Source organism: Salminus brasiliensis, chromosome 11 (assembly GCF_030463535.1).
Source record: "Salminus brasiliensis chromosome 11, fSalBra1.hap2, whole genome shotgun sequence".
In the NCBI taxonomy this organism is placed as follows: Eukaryota; Metazoa; Chordata; class Actinopteri; order Characiformes; family Bryconidae; genus Salminus; species Salminus brasiliensis.
The window spans coordinates 30,467,012-30,490,215 of NC_132888.1; positions in this window are offsets into that span (position 1 = coordinate 30,467,012).

Consider the following 23,204-nt stretch of genomic DNA (forward strand, 5'->3'; position numbering starts at 1 on the left):
ACTTTCAGGTAAAAAGGTCCGTGATGGGATCCTGTGAGACAAAAAAACAATCAATATATGTATAAAAACCGAATTAACACGTACCTGTTACATAGTTGCAGATTAATTGCAAGATCCACTTTCAGGTAAAAAGGTGCGTCACGTGGGTCATGAGATCCTGAAAATAAGAAAGACAAAAAAGAAAGTCAACACAGTTGCAGATTAATTGCAGGCCAGCCAGACACTGTTCCAGATGCAGACAACCTATCACAGCTGAAGATGGATTGCACCTTGTTGGCCAGATCCACTTTCAGGTAAAAAGGTGCGTGATGGGATCTTGTGTGACAAAAAAAAAAGAAAAACAATATATGTATAAAAACCGAATTAACACGTACCTGTTACACAGTTGCAGATTAATTGCAAGCCAGCCAGACACTGTTCCAGATGCAGACAACCACTCGCAGCTGAAGATGGATTGCCCCTTTTTGGCCAGATACACTTTCAGGTGAATAGGTGCGTCATGAGATCCTGTGTGACAAGAAAAAAGAAAATCAATATATGTATAAAAACTGAATTAACACGTACCTGTTACACAGTTGCAGATTAATTGCAAGATCCACTTTCAGGTAAAAAGATGCGTCAGGTGGGTCTTGAGATCCTGAAAATAAGAAAGAAAAAAAAAAAAGTCAACACAATTGCAGATTAATTGCAAGCCAGCCAGACACTGATCCAGAAAAAAGAAATCAATATGTATAAAATATATTTATAAAAACTGAATTAACACGTACCTGTTACACAGTTGCAGATTAATTGCAAGATCAACTTCCAGGTAAAAAGATGCGTCAGGTCGGTCTTGAGATCCTGAAAATAAGAAAGACAAAAAAGAAAGTCAACACAATTGCAGATTAATTGCAAGCCAGCCAGACACTGATCCAGAAGAAAGAAATCAATATGTATAAAAAACGAATTAACACTTATCTTTTACACAGTTCCAGATAAATAGCAAGCCAGCCAGACACTCACAGCTGAAGATGGATTGCCCCTTGTTGGCCAGATCCACTTTCAGGTAAAAAGGTGCGTCAGGTGGGTCATGACATCCTGAAAATAAGAAAGACAAAAAAGAAAGTCAACACAGTTGCAGATTAATTGCAAGCCAGCCAGACACTGTTCCAGATGCAGACAACCTATCACAGCTGAAGATGGATTGCACCTTGTTGGCCAGATCCACTTTCAGGTAAAAAGGTGTGTGATGGGATCCTGTGTGACAAAAAAAAAAATCAATATATGTATAAAAACCGAATTAACACATACCTGTTACACAGTTGCAGATTAATTGCAAGCTAGCCAGACACCGTTCTAGTTGCAGACAACCACTCGCAGCTGAAGATGGATTGCCCCTTGTTGGCCAGATCCACTTTCAGGTAAAGAGGTGTGTCATGAGATCCTGTGTGACAAGAAAAAAGAAAATCAATATATGTATAAAAACCCGAATTAACACGTACCTGTTACACAGTTGCAGATTAATTGCAAGCCAGCCAGACACCGTTGCAGATGCAGACAACCACACGTAGCTGAAGATGGATTGCCCCTTGTTGGCCAGGTCCACTTTCAGGTAAAAAGGTGCGTCATGAGATCCTGTGTGACAAGAAAAAAGAAAATCAATATATGTATAAAAACTGAATTAACACGTACCTGTTACCCAGTTGCAGATTAATTGCAAGATCCACTTTCAGGTAAAAAGATGCGTCAGGTGGGTTATGAGATCCTGAAAATAAGAAAGACAAAAGAAAGTCAACACAGTTGCAGATTAATTGCAAGCCAGCCAGACACCTTTCCAGATGCAGACAACCACTCACAGCTGATGATGGATTGCCCCTTGTTGGCCAGATCCACTTTCAGGTAAAAAGGTGCGTCAGGTGGCTCATGACATCCTGAAAATAAGAAAAACAAAAAAGAAAGTCAATATAAGTATAGAAACTGAATGTTCACTTACCTGTAACTCAGTTGCAAATGGAAAGAAAGCCAGTCAGACACCATTCCAGATGCAAACAACCTCTCACAGCTAGACATGGATAGCCCCTTGGTGGCCGGTTCCACTTTCAGGTTAAAAGGTCCGTGATGGGATCCTGTGAGACAAAAAAAAGAATCAATATATGTATAAATTCCAAATTAACACGCACCTGTTACACAGTTGCAGATTAATTGCAAGATCCACTTTCAGGTAAATAGATGCGTCAGGTGGGTCATGAGATCCTGAAAATAAGAAAGACAAAAGAAAGTCAACACAGTTGCAGATTAATTGCAAGCAAGCCAGACACCGTTCCAGATGCAGACAACCACTCGCAGCTGAAGATGGATTGCACCTTGTTGGCCAGATCCACTTTCAGGTAAAAATGTGCATGAGGTGGGTCATGACATCCTGAAAATAAGAAAGACAAAAAAGAAAGTCAACACAGTTGCAGATTAATTGCAAGCCAAACAGTCACTGTTACAGATGCAGACAACCTATCACAGCTGAAGATGGATTGCACCTTGTTGGCCAGATCCACTTTCAGGTAAGAAGTTGCGTGATGGGATCCTGTGTGACAAGAAAAAAGAAAATCAATATATGTATAAAAACCGAATTAACATGTACCTGTTACACAGTTGCAGATTAACTGCAAGATCCACTTTCAGGTAAATAGATGCGTCAGGTGGGTCATGAGATCCTGAAAATAAGAAAGACAAAAAAGAAAGTCAATATAAGTATATTAACTGAATGTTCACGTACCTGTTACACAGTTGCAGATTAATTGCAAGCCAGCCAGACACCGTTCCAGATGCAGACAACCACTCGCAGCTGAAGATGGATTGCACCTTGTTGGCCAGATCCACTTTCAGGTAAGAAGTTGCGTGATGGGATCCTGTGTGACAAAAAAAAAGAAAATCAAAATATGTATGAAAACCGAATTAACACGTACCTGTTACACAGTTGCAGATTAATTGCAAGCCAGCCAGACACCGTTCCAGATGCAGACAACCACTCACAGCTGAAGATGGATTGCCCCTCCACATGGATTGCCTGATCCACTTTCAGGTAAAAAGGTGCGTCAGGTGGGTCATGACATCCTGAAAATAAGAAAGACAAAAAAGAAAGTCAATATAAGTATATTAACTGAATGTTCACTTACCTGTAACTCAGTTGCAGATGAAAACAAAGCCAGTCAGACACCATTCCAGATGCAGGCAACCTCTCACAGCTGGACATGGATAGCACCTTGTTGGCCAGATCCACTTTCAGGTAAAAAGGTCCGTGATGGGATCCTGTTAGACAAAAAAAGAATCAATATATGTATAAAAACCGAATTAACACCTACCTGTTACACAGTTGCAGATTAATTGCAAGATCCACTTTCAGGTAAAAAGATGCATCAGGTGGGTCATGAGATCCTGAAAATAAGAAAGACAAAAAAGAAATTCAACACAGTTGCAGATTAATTGCAATCCAGCCAGACACCGTTCTAGATGCAGACAACCACTCGCAGCTGAAGATGGATTGCCCCTTGTTGGCCAGATCCACTTTCAGGTAAAAAGGTGCATCATGAGATCCTGTGTGACAAGAAAAAAGAAAATCAATATATGTATAAAACCCAATTTAACACGTACCTGTTACACAGTTGCAGATTAATTGCAAGCCAGCCAGACACCGTTCCAGATGCAGACAACCACTCACAGCTGAAGATGGATTGCCCCTCCACATGGATTGCCTGATCCACTTTCAGGTAAAAAGGTGCGTCAGGTGGGTCATGACATCCTGAAAATAAGAAAGACAAAAAAGAAAGTCAATATAAGTATATTAACTGAATGTTCACTTACCTGTAACTCAGTTGCAGATGAAAACAAAGCCAGTCAGACACCATTCCAGATGCAGGCAACCTCTCACAGCTGGACATGGATAGCACCTTGTTGGCCAGATCCACTTTCAGGTAAAAAGGTCCGTGATGGGATCCTGTTAGACAAAAAAAGAATCAATATATGTATAAAAACCGAATTAACACGTACCTGTTACACAGTTGCAGATTAATTGCAAGATCCACTTTCAGGTAAAAAGATGCATCAGGTGGGTCATGAGATCCTGAAAATAAGAAAGACAAAAAAGAAATTCAACACAGTTGCAGATTAATTGCAAGCCAGCCAGACACCGTTCTAGATGCAGACAACCACTCGCAGCTGAAGATGGATTGCCCCTTGTTGGCCAGATCCACTTTCAGGTAAAAAAGTGCGTCATGAGATCCTATGTGACAAAAAAAAAGAAAATCAATATATGTATAAAAACCCGAATAAACACGTACCTGTTACACAGTTGCAGATTAATTGCAAGCCAGCCAGACACTGTTCCAGATGCAGACAACCACTCGTAGCTGAAGATGGATTGCCCCTTGTTTGCCAGATACACTTTCAGGTAAAATGGTGCGTCATGAGATCCTGTGTGACAAGAAAAAAGAAAATCAATATATGTATAAAAACCTAATTAACACGTACCTGTTACACAGTTGCAGATTAATTGCAAGATCCACTTTCAGGTAAAAAGGTGCGTCAGGTGGGTCATGAGATCCTGAAAATAAGAAAGACAAAAAAGAAAGTCAACACAGTTGCAGATTAATTGCAAGCCAGCCAGACAATGTTCCAGATGCAGACAACCTATCACAGCTGAAGATGGATTGCCCCTTGTTGGCCAGATCCTCTTTCCGGTAAAAAGGTGTGATGGGATCCTGTGTGACAAAAAAAAAAGTAAATCAATATATGTATAAAATCTGAATTAACACGTACCTGTTACACAGTTGCAGATTAATTGCAAGCCAGCCAGACACTGTTCCAGATGCAGACAACCACTCGCAGCTGAAGATGGATTGCCCCTTGTTGGCCAGGTCCACTTTCAGGTAAAAAGGTGCGTCATGAGATCCTGTGCGACAAGAAAATCAATATATGTATAAAAACTGAATTAACACGTACCTGTTACCCAGTTGCAGATTAATTGTAAGATCCACTTTCAGGTAAAAAGATGCGTCAGGTGGGTTATGAGATCCTGAAAATAAGAAAGACAAAAGAAAGTCAACACAGTTGCAGATTAATTGCAAGCCAGCCAGACATCTTTCCAGATGCAGACAACCACTCACAGCTGATGATGGATTGCCCCTTGTTGGCCAGATCCACTTTCAGGTAAAAAGGTGCGTCAGGTGGGTCATGACATCCTGAAAATAAGAAAAACAAAAAAGAAAGTCAATATAAGTATAGAAACTGAATGTTCACTTACCTGTAACTCAGTTGCAAATGAAAAGAAAGCCAGTCAGACACCATTCCAGATGCAAGCAACCTCTCACAGCTGGACATGGATAGCCCCTTGGTGGCCGGTTCCATTTTCAGGTAAAAAGGTCCTTGATGGGATCCTGTGAGACAAAAAAAAGAATCAATATATGTATAAATTCCAAATTAACACGCACCTGTTACACAGTTGCAGATTAATTGCAAGATCCTCTTTCAGGTAAATAGATGCGTCAGGTGGGTCATGAGATCCTGAAAATAAGAAAGACAAAAGAAAGTCAACACAGTTGCAGATTAATTGCAAGCAAGCCAGACACCGTTCCAGATGCAGACAACCACTCGCAGCTGAAGATGGATTGCACCTTGTTGGCCAGATCCACTTTCAGGTAAGAAGTTGCGTGATGGGATCCTGTGTGACAAAAAAAAAGAAAATCAATATATGTATGAAAACCGAATTAACACGTACCTGTTACACAGTTGCAGATTAATTGCAAGCCAGCCAGACACTGTTCCAGATGCAGACAACCACTCGCAGCTGAAGATGGATTGCCCCTTGTTGGCCAGATACACTTTCAGGTAAAAAGGTGTGTCATGAGGTCCTGTGTGACAAGAAAAATGAAAATCAATATATGTATAAAAACCGAATTAACAGGTTGGTTGGTGTGGCGCAACAGATAACACTACCACTACCTGCCAGTGAGCTACTACACCATGTGGGAGACGGGGGTTCGATTCCCGGTCTGGGTGACTATGCTGCGCTACACCAATAAGAGTCCCTGGGCAAGACTCCTAACACTACATTGGCCCAACGCTGTAATACGAGTAACCTTGTAAGTCGCTCTGGATAAGAGCGTCAGCTAAATGTCATAAATGTAAATGTAACCACTCGCAGCTGAAGATGGATTGCACCTTGGTGGCCAGGTCCACTTTCAGGTAAGAAGTTGCGTGAAGGGATCCTGTGTGACAAAAAAAAGAAAATCAATATATGTATGAAAACCAAATTAACACGTACCTGTTACACAGTTGCAGATTAATTGCAAGATCCACTTTCAGGTAAAAAGGTGCGTCAGGTGGGTCATGAGATCCTGAAAATAAGAAAGACAAAAAAGAAAATCAACACAGTTGTAGATTAATTGCAAGCCAGCCAGACACTGATCCAGAAAAAATGGTGCGTCATGAGATCCTGTGTGACAAGAAAAAAGAAAATCAATATATGTGTAAAAACCGAATTAACACGTACCTGTTACACAGTTGCAGATTAATTGCAAGATCCACTTTCAGGTAAAAAGGTGCGTCAGGTGGGTCATGAGATCCTGAAAATAAGAAAGACGAAAAAGAAAATCAACACAGTTGTAGATTAACTGCAAGCCAGCCAGACACTGATCCAGAAAAAAGAAATCAATATGTATAAAAAATGAATTAACACGTATCTTTTACACAGTTGCAGATTAATTGCAAGCCAGCCAGACATCGTTCCAGATGCAGACAACCACTCACAGCTGAAGATGGATTGCCCCTCCACATGGATTGCCAGATCCACTTTCAGGTAAAAACGTGCGTCAGGTGGGTCATGACATCCTGAAAATAAGAAAGACAAAAAAGAAAGTCAATACAAGTATATAAACTGAATGTTCACTTACCTGTAACTCAGTTGCAGATGAAAAGAAAGCCAGTCAGACACCATTCCAGATGCAGGCAACCTCTCACAGCTGGACGTTGATAGCCCCTTGTTGGCCGGATCCACTTTCAGGTAAAAAGGTCTGTGATGGGATCCTGTGTGACAAAAAAAGAAAATCAATACATGTGTGAAAACCGAATTAACACGTACCTGTTACAAAGTTGCAGATTAATTGCAAGCCAGCCAGACACCGTTCCAGATGCAGACAACCACTCGCAGCTGAAGATGGATTGCCCCTTGTTTGCCAGATCCACTTTCAGGTAAAAAGGTGCTTTATGAGATCCTGTGTGACAAGAAAAAAGAAAATCAATATATGTATAAAAACCGAATTAACACGTACCTGTTACACAGATGCAGATTAACTGCAAGATCCACTTTCAGGTAAAAAGATGCGTCAGGTGGGTCATGAGATCCTGAAAATAAGAAAGACAAAAAAGAAAGTCAACACACTTGCAGATTAATTGCAAGCCAGCCAGACACTGTTCCAGAAAAAAGAAATCATTATGTATAAAAAACGAATTAACACGTATCTTTTACACAGTTGCAGATTAATTGCAAGCCAGCCAGACACCGTTCCATATGCAGAGAACCTCTCACAGCTGGACATGGATAGCCCCTTGTTGGCCGGATCCACTTTCAGGTAAAAAGGTCCGTGATGGGATCCTGTGAGACAAAAAAAAGAATCAATATATGTATAAAAACCGAACTAACACGTACCTGTTACACAGTTGCAGATTAATTGCAAGCCAGCCAGACACTGTTCCAGAAAAAAGAAATCATTATGTATAAAAAACGAATTAACACGTATCTTTTACACAGTTGCAGATTAATTGCAAGCCAGCCAGACACCGTTCCAGATGCAGACAACCACTCACAGCTTAAGATGGATTGCCCCTTGTTGGCCAGATCCACTTTCAGGTAAAAAGTTGCATCAGGTGGGTCATGACATCCTGAAAATAAGAAAGATAAAAAAGAAAGTCAATATAAGTATAGAAACTGAATGTTCACTTACCTGTAACTCAGTTGCAGATGAAAAGAAAGCCAGTCAGACACGATTCCAGATGCAGGCAACCTCTCACATCTGGACATGGATAGCCCCTTGTTGGCCGGATCCACTTTCAGGTAAAAAGGTGCGTGATGGGATCCTGTGTGACAAAAAGAAAATCAATATATGTATAAAAACCGAATTAACACGTACCTGTTACACAGTTGCAGATTAATTGCAAGCCAGCCAGACACCGTTTCAGATGCAGACAACCACTCGCAGCTGAAGATAGATTGCCCCTTGTTGGCCAGATCCACTTTCAGGTAAAAAGATGCGTGATGAGATCCTGTGTGACAAGAAAAAAGAAATTCAAAATATGTATAAAAACCGAATTAACACGTACCTGTTACACAGATGCAGATTAATTGCAAGATCCACTTTCAGGTAAAAAGATGCGTCAGGTGGGTCATGAGATCCTGAAAATAAGAAAGACAAAAAAGAAAGTCAACACAGTTGCAGATTAATTGCAAGCCAGCCAGACACTGATCCAAAAAAAAGAAATCAAGAAGTATAAAAAACGAATTAACACGTATCTTTTACACAGTTGCAGATTAATTGCAAGCCAGCCAGACACCGTTCCAGATGCAGACAACCACTCACAACTTAAGATGGATTGCCCCTTGTTGGCCAGATCCACTTTCAGGTAAAAAGTTGCATCAGGTGGGTCATGACATCCTGAAAATAAAAAAGACAAAAAAGAAAATCAATATAAGTATAGAAACTGAATGTTCACTTACCTGTAACTCAGTTGCAGATGAAAACAAAGCCAGTCAGACACCATTCCAGATGCAGGCAACCTCTCACAGCTGGACATGGATAGCACCTTGTTGGCCGGAACCAAGTTCAGGTAAAAAGGTGTGTGATGGGATCCTGTGTGACAAGAAAAAAGAAAATCAATATATGTATAAAAACCGAATTAACACGTACCTGTTACGCACTTGCAGATTAATTGCAAGCCAGCCAGATACCGTTCCAGATGCAGACAACCACTCGCAGCTGAAGATAGATTGCCCCTTGTCAGCCAGATCTACTTTCAGGTAAAAAGGTGCGTCATGAGATCCTGTGTGACAAGAAAAAAGAAAATCAATATATGTATAAAAACCGAATTAACACGTACCTGTTACACAGTTGCAGATTAATTGCAAGCCAGCCAGACACCATTCCAGTTGCAGACAACCACTCACAGCTGAAGATGGATTGCCCCTTGTTGGCCAGATCCACTTTCAGGTAAAAAGGTGCATCAGGTGGGTCATGACATTCTGAAAATAAGAAAGACAAAAAAGAAAGTAAATATAAGTATAGAAACTGAATGTTCATTTACCTGTTACTCAGTTGCAGATGAAAAGAAACCAGTCAGACACCATTCCAGATGCAGGCAACCTCTCACATCTGGACATGGATAGCCCCTTGTTGGCCGGATCCACTTTCAGGTAAAAAGGTGCGCGATTGGATCCTGTGTGACAAGAAAAAAGAAAATCAATATATGTATAAAAACCGAATTAACACGTACCTGTTACGCAGTTGCAGATTAATTGCAAGCCAGCCAGACAACGTTCCAGATGCAGACAACCACTCGCAGCTGAAGATGGATTGCCCCTTGTTGGCCAGATCCACTTTCAGGCAAAAAGGTGCGTCATGAGATCCTGTGTGACAAGAAAAAAGAAAATCAATATATGTATAAAAAACGAATTAACACGTACCTGTTACACAGTTGCAGATTAATTCCAAGATTCACTTTCAGGTAAAAAGATGCGTCAGGTGGGTCATGACATCCTGAAAATGAGAAAGACAAAAAAGAAAGTAAACACAGTTGCAGATTAATTGCAAGCCAGCCAGACACTGATTCAGAAAAAAGAAATCATTATGTATAAAAAAACGAATTACAACGTATCTTTTACACAGTTGCAGATTAATTGCAAACCAGCCAGACACCGTTCCAGATGCAGACAACCACTCACAGCTTAAGATGGATTGCCCCTTGTTGGCCAGATCCACTTTCAGGTAAAAAGTTGCATCAGGTGGGTCATGACATCCTGAAAATAAGAAAGACAAAAAAGAAAGTCAATTTAAGTATAGAAACTGAATGTTCACTTACCTGTACCTCAGTTGCAGATGAAAAGACAGCCAGTCAGACACGATTCCAGATGCAGGCAACCTCTCACATCTGGACATGGATAGCCCCTTGTTGGCCAGATCCACTTTCAAGTAAAAAGGTGCGTCATGAGATCCTGTGTGATAAGAAAAAAGAAAATCAATATATGTATAAAAACCGAATTAACACGTACCTCTTCCACAGTTGCAGATTAATTGCAAGCCAGCCAGACAACGTTCCAGATGCAGACAACCACTCGCAGCTGAAGATGGATTGCCCCTTGTTGGCCAGGTCCACTTTCAGGTAAAAAGGTGCGTCATGAGATTCTGTGTGACAAGAAAAAAGAAAATCAATATATGTATAAAAACCGAATTAACACGTACCTGTTACACAATTGCAGATTAATTGCAAGATCCACTTTCAGGTAAAAAGGTGTATCAGGTGGGTCATGACATCCTGAAAATAAGAAAGACAAAAAAAAAGTCAATACAGTTGCAGATTAATTGCAATCCAGCCAGACACTGTTCCAGAAAAAAGAAATCATCATGTATAAAAAACGAATTAACACGTATCTTTTACACAGTTGCAGATTAATTGCAAGCCAGCCAGACACCGTTCCAGATGCAGACAACCACTCACAGCTTAAGATGGATTGCCCCTTGATGGCCAGATCCACTTTCAGGTAAAAAGGTGCATCAGGTGGGTCATGACATCCTGAAAACAAGAAAGACAAAAAAGAAAGTCAATATAAGTATAGAAACTGAATGTTCACTTACCTGTGACTCAGTTGCAGATGAAAAGAAAGCCAGTCAGACACCATTCCAGATGCAGGCAACCTCTCACAGCTGGACGTTGATAGCCCCTTGTTGGCCGGATCCACTTTCAGGTAAAAAGGTCTGTGATGGGATCCTGTGTGACAAAAAAAAGAAAATCAATACATGTGTGAAAACCGAATTAACACGTACTTGTTACACAGTTGCAGATTAATTGCAAGCCAGCCAGACACCGTTCCAGATGCAGACAACCACTCGCAGCTGAAGATGGATTGCCCCTTGTTGGCCAGATCCACTTTCAGGTAAAAAGGTGCGTCATGAGATCCTGTGTGACAAGAAAAAAGAAAATCAATATATGTATAAAAACCGAATTAACACGTACCTGTTACACAGATGCAGATTAACTGCAAGATCCACTTTCAGGTAAAAAGATGCGTCAGGTGGGTCATGAGATCCTGAAAATAAGAAAGACAAAAAAGAAAGTCAACACAGTTGCAGATTAATTGCAAGCCAGCCAGACACTGTTCCAGATGCACACAACATATCACAGCTGAAGATGGATTGCACCTTGTTGGCCAGATCCACTTTAAGGTAAAAAGGTGTGTGATGGGATCCTGTGTGACAAGAAAAAAGAAAATCAATATGTGTATAAAAACCGAATTAACACGTACCTGTTACAAAGTTGCAGATTAATTGAAAGATCCACTTTCAGGTAAAAAGATGCGTCAGGTGGGTCATGAGCTCCTGAAAATAAGAAAGACAAAAAAGAAAGTCAATACAGTTGCAGATTAATTGCAAGCCAGTCAGACACTGTTCCAGAAAAAAGAAATCATTATGTATAAAAAACGAATTAACACGTATCTTTTACACAGTTGCAGATTAATTGCAAGCCAGCCAGTCACCGTTCCATATGCAGACAACCTCTCACAGCTGGACATGGATAGCCCCTTGTTGGCCGGATCCACTTTCAGGTAAAAAGGTCCGTGATGGGATCCTGTGAGACAAAAAAAAGAATCAATATATGTATAAAAACCGAACTAACACGTACCTGTTACACAGTTGCAGATTAATTGCAAGCCAGCCAGACACTGTTCCAGAAAAAAGAAATCATTATGTATAAAAAACGAATTAACACGTATCTTTTACACAGTTGCAGATTAATTGCAAGGCAGCCAGACACCATTTCATATGCAGACAACCACTCGCAGCTGAAGATGGATTGCCCCTTGTTGGCCAGATCCAATTTCAGGTAAAAAGTTGCATCATGAGATCCTGTGTGAAAAGAAAAAAGAAAATCAATATATGTATAAAACCCGATTTAACACGTACATGTTACACAGTTGTAGATTAATTGCAAGCCAGCCAGACAACGTTCCAGATGCAGACAACCACTCGCAGCTGAAGATGGATTTCCCCTTGTTGGCCAGATCCACTTTCAGGCAAAAAGGTGCGTCATGAGATCCTGTCTGACAAGAAAAAAGAAAATCAATATATGTATAAAAAACGAATTAATACATACCTGTTACACAGTTGCAGATTAATTCCAAGATCCACTTTCAGGTAAAAAGATGCGTCAGGTGGGTCATGACATCCTGAAAATGAGAAAGACAAAAAACAAAGTCAACACAGTTGCAGATTAATTGCAAGCCAGCCAGACACCGTTCCAGATGCAGACAACCACTCACAGCTGAAGATGGATTGCCCCTTGTTGGCCAGATCCACTTTCAGGTAAACAGTTGCGTCAGGTGGGTCGTGACATCCCAAAAATAAGAAAGACAAAAAAAAAGTAAATATAAGTATAGAAACTGAATGTTCACTTACCTGTAACTCAGTTGCAGATGAAAAGAAAGCCAGTCAGACACCATTCCAGATGCAGGCAACCTCTCACAGCTGGACATGGATAGCCCCTTGTTGGCCAGATCCACTTTCAGGTAAAAAGGTGCGTCATGAGATCCTGTGTGATAAGAAAAAAGAAAATCAATATATGTGTAAAAACCGAATTAACACATACCTGTTACACAGTTGCAGATTAATTGCAAGATCCACTTTCAGGTAAAAAGGTGCGTCAGGTGGGTCATGAGATCCTGAAAATAAGAAAGATAAAAAAGAAAATCAACACAGTTGTAGATTAATTGCAAGCCAGCCAGACACTGATCCAGAAAAAAGAAATCAATATGTATAAAAAATGAATTAACAAGTACCTGTTACACAGTTGCAGATTAATTGCAAGCCAGCCAGACACTGTTCCAGATGCAGACAACCACTCGCAGCTGAAGATGGATTGCCCCTTGTTGGCCAGATACACTTTCAGGTAAAATGGTGCGTCATGAGATTCTGGTGTGACAAGAAAAAAGAAAATCAATATATGTGTAAAAACCAAATTAACATGTACCTGTTACACAGTTGCAGATTAATTGCAAGATCCACTTTCAGGTAAAAAGGTGCGTCAGGTGGGTCATGAGATCCTGAAAATAAGAAAGACAAAAAAGAAAATCAACACAGTTGCAGATTAATTGCAAGCCAGCCAGTCACCGTTCCATATGCAGACAACCTCTCACAGCTGGACATGGATAGCCCCTTGTTGGCCGGATCCACTTTCAGGTAAAAAGGTCCGTGATGGGATCCTGTGACACAAAAAAAAGAATCAATATATGTATAAAAACCGAACTAACACGTACCTGTTACACAGTTGCAGATTAATTGCAAGCCAGCCAGACACTGTTCCAGAAAAAAGAAATCATTATGTATAAAAAACGAATTAACACGTATCTTTTACACAGTTGCAGATTAATTGCAAGCCAGCCAGACACCATTTCATATGCAGACAACCACTCGCAGCTGAAGATGGATTGCCCCTTGTTGGCCAGATCCAATTTCAGGTAAAAAGTTGCATCATGAGATCCTGTGTGAAAAGAAAAAAGAAAATCAATATATGTATAAAACCCGATTTAACACGTACATGTTACACAGTTGTAGATTAATTGCAAGCCAGCCAGACAACGTTCCAGATGCAGACAACCACTCGCAGCTGAAGATGGATTTCCCCTTGTTGGCCAGATCCACTTTCAGGCAAAAAGGTGCGTCATGAGATCCTCTCTGACAAGAAAAAAGAAAATCAATATATGTATAAAAAACGAATTAATACATACCTGTTACACAGTTGCAGATTAATTCCAAGATCCACTTTCAGGTAAAAAGATGCGTCAGGTGGGTCATGACATCCTGAAAATGAGAAAGACAAAAAACAAAGTCAACACAGTTGCAGATTAATTGCAAGCCAGCCAGACACCGTTCCAGATGCAGACAACCACTCACAGCTGAAGATGGATTGCCCCTTGTTGGCCAGATCCACTTTCAGGTAAACAGTTGCGTCAGGTGGGTCGTGACATCCCAAAAATAAGAAAGACAAAAAAAAAGTAAATATAAGTATAGAAACTGAATGTTCACTTACCTGTAACTCAGTTGCAGATGAAAAGAAAGCCAGTCAGACACCATTCCAGATGCAGGCAACCTCTCACAGCTGGACATGGATAGCCCCTTGTTGGCCAGATCCACTTTCAGGTAAAAAGGTGCGTCATGAGATCCTGTGTGATAAGAAAAAAGAAAATCAATATATGTGTAAAAACCGAATTAACACATACCTGTTACACAGTTGCAGATTAATTGCAAGATCCACTTTCAGGTAAAAAGGTGCGTCAGGTGGGTCATGAGATCCTGAAAATAAGAAAGACAAAAAAGAAAATCAACACAGTTGTAGATTAATTGCAAGCCAGCCAGACACTGATCCAGAAAAAAGAAATCAATATGTATAAAAAATGAATTAACAAGTACCTGTTACACAGTTGCAGATTAATTGCAAGCCAGCCAGACACTGTTCCAGATGCAGACAACCACTCGCAGCTGAAGATGGATTGCCCCTTGTTGGCCAGATACACTTTCAGGTAAAATGGTGCGTCATGAGATTCTGGTGTGACAAGAAAAAAGAAAATCAATATATGTGTAAAAACCGAATTAACATGTACCTGTTACACAGTTGCAGATTAATTGCAAGATCCACTTTCAGGTAAAAAGGTGCGTCAGGTGGGTCATGAGATCCTGAAAATAAGAAAGACAAAAAAGAAAATCAACACAGTTGTAGATTAATTGCAAGCCAGCCAGACACTGATCCAGAAAAAAGAAATCAATATGTATAAAAAATGAATTAACACGTATCTTTTACACAGTTGCAGATTAATTGCAAGCCAGCCAGACATCGTTCCAGATGCAGACAACCACTCACAGCTGAAGATGGATTGCCCCTCCACATGGATTGCCAGATCCACTTTCAGGTAAAAACGTGCGTCAGGTGGGTCATGACATCCTGAAAATAAGAAAGACAAAAAAGAAAGTCAACACAAGTATATAAACTGAATGTTCACTTACCTGTAACTCAGTTGCAGATGAAAAGAAAGCCAGTCAGACACCATTCCAGATGCAGGCAACCTCTCACAGCTGGACGTTGATAGCCCCTTGTTGGCCGGATCCACTTTCAGGTAAAAAGGTCTGTGATGGGATCCTGTGTGACAAAAAAAAGAAAATCAATACATGTGTGAAAACCGAATTAACACGTACCTGTTACACAGTTGCAGATTAATTGCAAGCCAGCCAGACACCGTTCCAGATGCAGACAACCACTCGCAGCTGAAGATGGATTGCCCCTTGTTTGCCAGATCCACTTTCAGGTAAAAAGGTGCTTTATGAGATCCTGTGTGACAAGAAAAAAGAAAATCAATATATGTATAAAAACCGAATTAACACGTACCTGTTACACAGATGCAGATTAACTGCAAGATCCACTTTCAGGTAAAAAGATGCGTCAGGTGGGTCATGAGATCCTGAAAATAAGAAAGTCAAAAAAGAAAGTCAACACAGTTGCAGATTAATTGCAAGCCAGCCAGACACTGTTCCAGATGCACACAACATATCACAGCTGAAGATGGATTGCACCTTGTTGGCCAGATCCACTTTCAAGTAAAAAGGTGTGTGATGGGATCCTGTGTGACAAGAAAAAAGAAAATCAATATGTGTATAAAAACCGAATTAACACGTACCTGTTACAAAGTTGCAGATTAATTGAAAGATCCACTTTCAGGTAAAAAGATGCATCAGGTGGGTCATGAGCTCCTGAAAATAAGAAAGACAAAAAAGAAAGTCAATACAGTTGCAGATTAATTGCAAGCCAGCCAGACACTGTTCCAGAAAAAAGAAATCATTATGTATAAAAAACGAATTAACACGTATCTTTTACACAGTTGCAGATTAATTGCAAGCCAGCCAGACACCGTTCCATATGCAGACAACCTCTCACAGCTGGACATGGATAGCCCCTTGTTGGCCGGATCCACTTTCAGGTAAAAAGGTCCGTGATGGGATCCTGTGAGACAAAAAAAAGAATCAATATATGTATAAAAACCGAACTAACACGTACCTGTTACACAGTTGCAGATTAATTGCAAGCCAGCCAGACACTGTTCCAGAAAAAAGAAATCATTATGTATAAAAAACGAATTAACACGTATCTTTTACACAGTTGCAGATTAATTGCAAGCCAGCCAGACACCGTTCCAGATGCAGACAACCACTCACAGCTTAAGATGGATTGCCCCTTGTTGGCCAGATCCACTTTCAGGTAAAAAGTTGCATCAGGTGGGTCATGACATCCTGAAAATAAGAAAGATAAAAAAGAAAGTCAATATAAGTATAGAAACTGAATGTTCACTTACCTGTAACTCAGTTGCAGATGAAAAGAAAGCCAGTCGGACACGATTCCAGATGCAGGCAACCTCTCACATCTGGACATGGATAGCCCCTTGTTGGCCGGATCCACTTTCAGGTAAAAAGGTGCGTGATGGGATCCTGTGTGACAAAAAGAAAATCAATATATGTATAAAAACCGAATTAACACGTACCTGTTACACAGTTGCAGATTAATTGCAAGCCAGCCAGACACCGTTTCAGATGCAGACAACCACTCGCAGCTGAAGATAGATTGCCCCTTGTTGGCCAGATCCACTTTCAGGTAAAAAGATGCGTGATGAGATCCTGTGTGACAAGAAAAAAGAAATTCAAAATATGTATAAAAACCGAATTAACACGTACCTGTTACACAGATGCAGATTAATTGCAAGATCCACTTTCAGGTAAAAAGATGCGTCAGGTGGGTCATGAGATCCTGAAAATAAGAAAGACAAAAAAGAAAGTCAACACAGTTGCAGATTAATTGCAAGCCAGCCAGACACTGATCCAAAAAAAGAAATCAAGAAGTATAAAAAACGAATTAACACGTATCTTTTACACAGTTGCAGATTAATTGCAAGCCAGCCAGACACCGTTCCAGATGCAGACAACCACTCACAGCTTAAGATGGATTGCCCCTTGTTGGCCAGATCCACTTTCAGGTAAAAAGTTGCATCAGGTGGGTCATGACATCCTGAAAATAAAAAAGACAAAAAAGAAAATCAATATAAGTATAGAAACTGAATGTTCACTTACCTGTAACTCAGTTGCAGATGAAAACAAAGCCAGTCAGACACCATTCCAGATGCAGGCAACCTCTCACAGCTGGACATGGATAGCACCTTGTTGGCCGGAACCAAGTTCAGGTAAAAAGGTGCGTGATGGGATCCTGTGTGACAAGAAAAAAGAAAATCAATATATGTATAAAAACCGAATTAACACGTACCTGTTACGCACTTGCAGATTAATTGCAAGCCAGCCAGATACCGTTCCAGATGCAGACAACCACTCGCAGCTGAAGATAGATTGCCCCTTGTCGGCCAGATCTACTTTCAGGTAAAAAGGTGCGTCATGAGATCCTGTGTGACAAGAAAAAAGAAAATCAATATATGTATAAAAACCGAATTAACACGTACCTGTTACACAGTTGCAGATTAATTGCAAGCCAGCCAGACACCATTCCAGTTGCAGACAACCACTCACAGCTGAAGATGGATTGCCCCTTGTTGGCCAGATCCACTTTCAGGTAAAAAGGTGCATCAGGTGGGTCATGACATTCTGAAAATAAGAAAGACAAAAAAGAAAGTAAATATAAGTATAGAAACTGAATGTTCATTTACCTGTAACTCAGTTGCAGATGAAAAGAAACCAGTCAGACACCATTCCAGATGCAGGCAACCTCTCACATCTGGACATGGATAGCCCCTTGTTGGCCGGATCCACTTTCAGGTAAAAAGGTGCGTGATTGGATCCTGTGTGACAAGAAAAAAGAAAATCAATATATGTATAAAAACCGAATTAACACGTACCTGTTACGCACTTGCAGATTAATTGCAAGCCAGCCAGATACCGTTCCAGATGCAGACAACCACTCGCAGCTGAAGATAGATTGCCCCTTGTCGGCCAGATCTACTTTCAGGTAAAAAGGTGCGTCATGAGATCCTGTGTGACAAGAAAAAAGAAAATCAATATATGTATAAAAACCGAATTAACACGTACCTGTTACACAGTTGCAGATTAATTGCAAGCCAGCCAGACACCATTCCAGTTGCAGACAACCACTCACAGCTGAAGATGGATTGCCCCTTGTTGGCCAGATCCACTTTCAGGTAAAAAGGTGCATCAGGTGGGTCATGACATTCTGAAAATAAGAAAGACAAAAAAGAAAGTAAATATAAGTATAGAAACTGAATGTTCATTTACCTGTAACTCAGTTGCAGATGAAAAGAAACCAGTCAGACACCATTCCAGATGCAGGCAACCTCTCACATCTGGACATGGATAGCCCCTTGTTGGCCGGATCCACTTTCAGGTAAAAAGGTGCGTGATTGGATCCTGTGTGACAAGAAAAAAGAAAATCAATATATGTATAAAAACCGAATTAACACGTACCTGTTACGCAGTTGCAGATTAATTGCAAGCCAGCCAGACAACGTTCCAGATGCAGACAACCACTCGCAGCTGAAGATGGATTGCCCCTTGTTGGCCAGATCCACTTTCAGGCAAAAAGGTGCGTCATGAGATCCTGTGTGACAAGAAAAAAGAAAATCAATATATGTATAAAAAACGAATTAACACGTACCTGTTACACAGTTGCAGATTAATTCCAAGATCCACTTTCAGGTAAAAAGATGCGTCAGGTGGGTCATGACATCCTGAAAATGAGAAAGACAAAAAAGAAAGTAAACACAGTTGCAGATTAATTGCAAGCCAGCCAGACACTGATCCAGAAAAAAGAAATCATTATGTATAAAAAAACGAATTACAACGTATCTTTTACACAGTTGCAGATTAATTGCAAACCAGCCAGACACCGTTCCAGATGCAGACAACCACTCACAGCTTAAGATGGATTGCCCCTTGTTGGCCAGATCCACTTTCAGGTAAAAAGTTGCATCAGGTGGGTCATGACATCCTGAAAATAAGAGACAAAAAAGAAAGTCAATTTAAGTATAGAAACTGAATGTTCACTTACCTGTACCTCAGTTGCAGATGAAAAGAAAGCCAGTCAGACACGATTCCAGATGCAGGCAACCTCTCACATCTGGACATGGATAGCCCCTTGTTGGCCAGATCCACTTTCAGGTAAAAAGGTGCGTCATGAGATCCTGTGTGATAAGAAAAAAGAAAATCAATATATGTATAAAAACCGAATTAACACGTACCTCTTCCACAGTTGCAGATTAATTGCAAGCCAGCCAGACAACGTTCCAGATGCAGACAACCACTCGCAGCTGAAGATGGATTGCCCCTTGTTGGCCAGGTCCACTTTCAGGTAAAAAGGTGCGTCATGAGATTCTGTGTGACAAGAAAAAAGAAAATCAATATATGTATAAAAACCGAATTAACACGTACCTGTTACACAATTGCAGATTAATTGCAAGATCCACTTTCAGGTAAAAAGGTGTATCAGGTGGGTCATGACATCCTGAAAATAAGAAAGACAAAAAAAAAGTCAATACAGTTGCAGATTAATTGCAATCCAGCCAGACACTGTTCCAGAAAAAAGAAATCATCATGTATAAAAAACGAATTAACACGTATCTTTCACACAGTTGCAGATTAATTGCAAGCCAGCCAGACACCGTTCCAGATGCAGACAACCACTCACAGCTTAAGATGGATTGCCCCTTGATGGCCAGATCCACTTTCAGGTAAAAAGGTGCATCAGGTGGGTCATGACATCCTGAAGATAAGATAAGATAAGATAAGATAAGATAATCCTTTATTAGTCCCGCAGTGGGGAAATTCACAGTGTAGCAGCAGAAAGGGATAGCAGGACACTCAGTTACAAAAAATTTGGATAAATAATTTACATTATATACACAATATAAATAAGAATTAAAAAAGCAATAAACAATATTATTTACAGTAAAAGACTCTTAATTGCACATGGGGATGGGATATTGCACATAGTATTCCCTGAACATGAACGTGTGTGTGTAGTTAAGTGTGTGTGTATGTGGTCCGTTGGGAGCAGTGTTGGTTGTGCAGTCTGACGGCAGCAGGAAGGAAGGACCTGCGATACCGCTCCTTCACACACTTGGGGTGAAGCAGTCACTTGGGGTGAAGCAGAAAACAAGAAAGACAAAAAAGAAAGTCAATATAAGTATAGAAACTGAATGTTCACTTACCTGTAACTCAGTTGCAGATGAAAAGAAAGCCAGTCAGACACCATTCCAGATGCAGGCAACCTCTCACATCTGGACATGGAAAGCCCCTTGTTGGCCGGATCCACTTTCAGGTAAAAAGGTGCGTGATGGGATCCTGTGTGACAAAAAAAAAAAAAATCAATATATGTATAAAAAACGAATTAACACGTACCTGTTACACAGTTGCAGATTAATTGCAAGCCAGCCAGCCACCGTTCCAGATGCAGACAACCACTCACAGCTTAAGATGGATTGCCCCTTGTTGGCCAGATCCACTTTCAGGTAAAAAGTTGCATCAGGTGGGTCATGACATCCTGAAAATAAGAAAGACAAAAAAGAAAGTCAATATAAGTATAGAAACTGAATGTTCACTTACCTGTAACTCAGTTGCAGATGAAAAGAAGGCCAGTCAGACACCATTCCAGATGCAGGCAATCTCTCACATCTGGACATGGATAGCCCCTTGTTGGCCGGATCCACTTTCAGGTAAAAAGGTGCGTGATGGGATCCTGTGTGACAAGAAAAAAGAAAATCAATATATGTATAAAAACCGAATTAACACGTACCTGTTACACAGTTGCAGATTAATTGCAAGCCAGCCAGACAACGTTCCAGATGCAGACAACCACTCGCAGCTGAAGATGGATTGCCCCTTGTTGGCCAGATCCACTTTCAGGCAAAAAGGTGCGTCATGAGATCCTGTGTGACAAGAAAAAAGAAAATCAATATATGTATAAAAAACGAATTAACACGTACCTGTTACACAGTTGCAGATTAATTCCAAGATCCACTTTCAGGTAAAAAGATGCGTCAGGTGGGTCATGACATCCTGAAAATGAGAAAGACAAAAAAGAAAGTAAACACAGTTGCAGATTAATTGCAAGCCAGCCAGACACTGATCCAGAAAAAAGAAATCATTATGTATAAAAAAACGAATTACAACGTATCTTTTACACAGTTTCAGATTAATTGCAAACCAGCCAGACACCGTTCCAGATGCATACAACCACTCACAGCTTAAGATGGATTGCCTCTTGTTGGCCAGATCCACTTTCAGGTAAACAGTTGCATCAGGTGGGTCATGACATCCGAAAAATAAGAAAGACAAAAAAGAAAGTAAATATAAGTATAGAAACTGAATGTTCACTTACCATTAACTCAGTTGCAGATGAAAAGAAAGCCAGTCAGACACCATTCCAGATGCAGGCAACCTCTCACAGCTGGACTTCGATAGCTCCTTGTTGGCCGGATCCACTTTCAGGTAAAAAGGTGCGTGATGGGATCCTGGGTGACAAGAAAAAAGAAAATCAATATATGTATAAAAACCGAATTAACACGTACCTGTTACGCAGTTGCAGATTAATTGCATGCCAGCCAGCCAACGTTCCAGATGCAGACAACCACTCGCAGCTGAAGATGGATTGCCCTTTGTTGGCCAGATCCACTTTCAGGCAAAAAGGTGCGTCATGAGATCCTGTGTGACAAGAAAAAAGAAAATCAATATATGTATAAAAACCGAATTAACACGTACCTGTTACACAGTTGCAGATTAATTGCAAGCCAGCCAGACACCGTTTCAGATGCAGACAACCACTCGCAGCTGAAGATGGATTGCCCCTTGTTGGCCAGATCCACTTTCAGGTAAAAAGATGCGTAATGAGATCCTGTGTGACAAGAAAAAAGAAATTCAAAATATGTATAAAAACCAAATTAACACGTACCTGTTACACAGTTGCAGATGAATTGCAAGCCAGCCAGACACCGTTCCAGATGCAGACAACCACTCATAGGTGAAGATGGATTGCCCCTTGTTGGCCAGGTCCACTTTCAGGTAAAAAGGTGCGTCATGAGATCCTGTGTAGCAAGAAAAAAGAAAATCAATATATGTATAAAAAACGAATTAACACATACCTGTTACACAGTTGCAGATTAATTCCAAGATCCACTTTCAGGTAAAAAGATGCGTCAGGTGGGTCATGACATCCTGAAAATGAGAAAGACAAAAAAGAAAGTCAACACAGTTGCAGATTAATTGCAAGCCAGCCAGACACTGATCCAAAAAAAAGAAATCAATAAGTATAAAAAACGAATTAACACGTATCTTTTACAGAGTTGCAGATTAATTGCAAGCCAGCCAGACACCGTTCCAGATGCAGACAACCACTCACAGCTTAAGATGGATTGCCCCTTCTTGGCCAGATCCACTTTCAGGTAAAAAGTTGCATCAGGTGGGTCATGACATCCTGAAAATAAGAAAGACAAAAAAGAAAGTCAATATAAGTATAGAAACTGAATGTTCACTTACCTGTGACTCAGTTGCAGATGAAAAGAAAGCCAGTCAGACACCATTCCAGATGCAGGCAACCTCTCACATCTGGACATGAATAGCCCCTTGTTGGCCGGATCCACTTTCAGGTAAAAAGGTGCGTGATGGGATCCTGTGTGACAAAAAAAAAAATCAATATATGTATAAAAACCGAATTAACACGTACATGTTACACAGTTGCAGATTAATTGCAAGCCAGCCAGACACCGTTTCAGATGCAGACAACCACTCGCAGCTGAAGATGGATTGCCCCTTGTTGGCCAGATCCACTTTCAGGTAAAAAGATGCGTAATGAGATCCTGTGTGACAAGAAAAAAGAAATTCAAAATATGTATAAAAACCAAATTAACACGTACCTGTTAC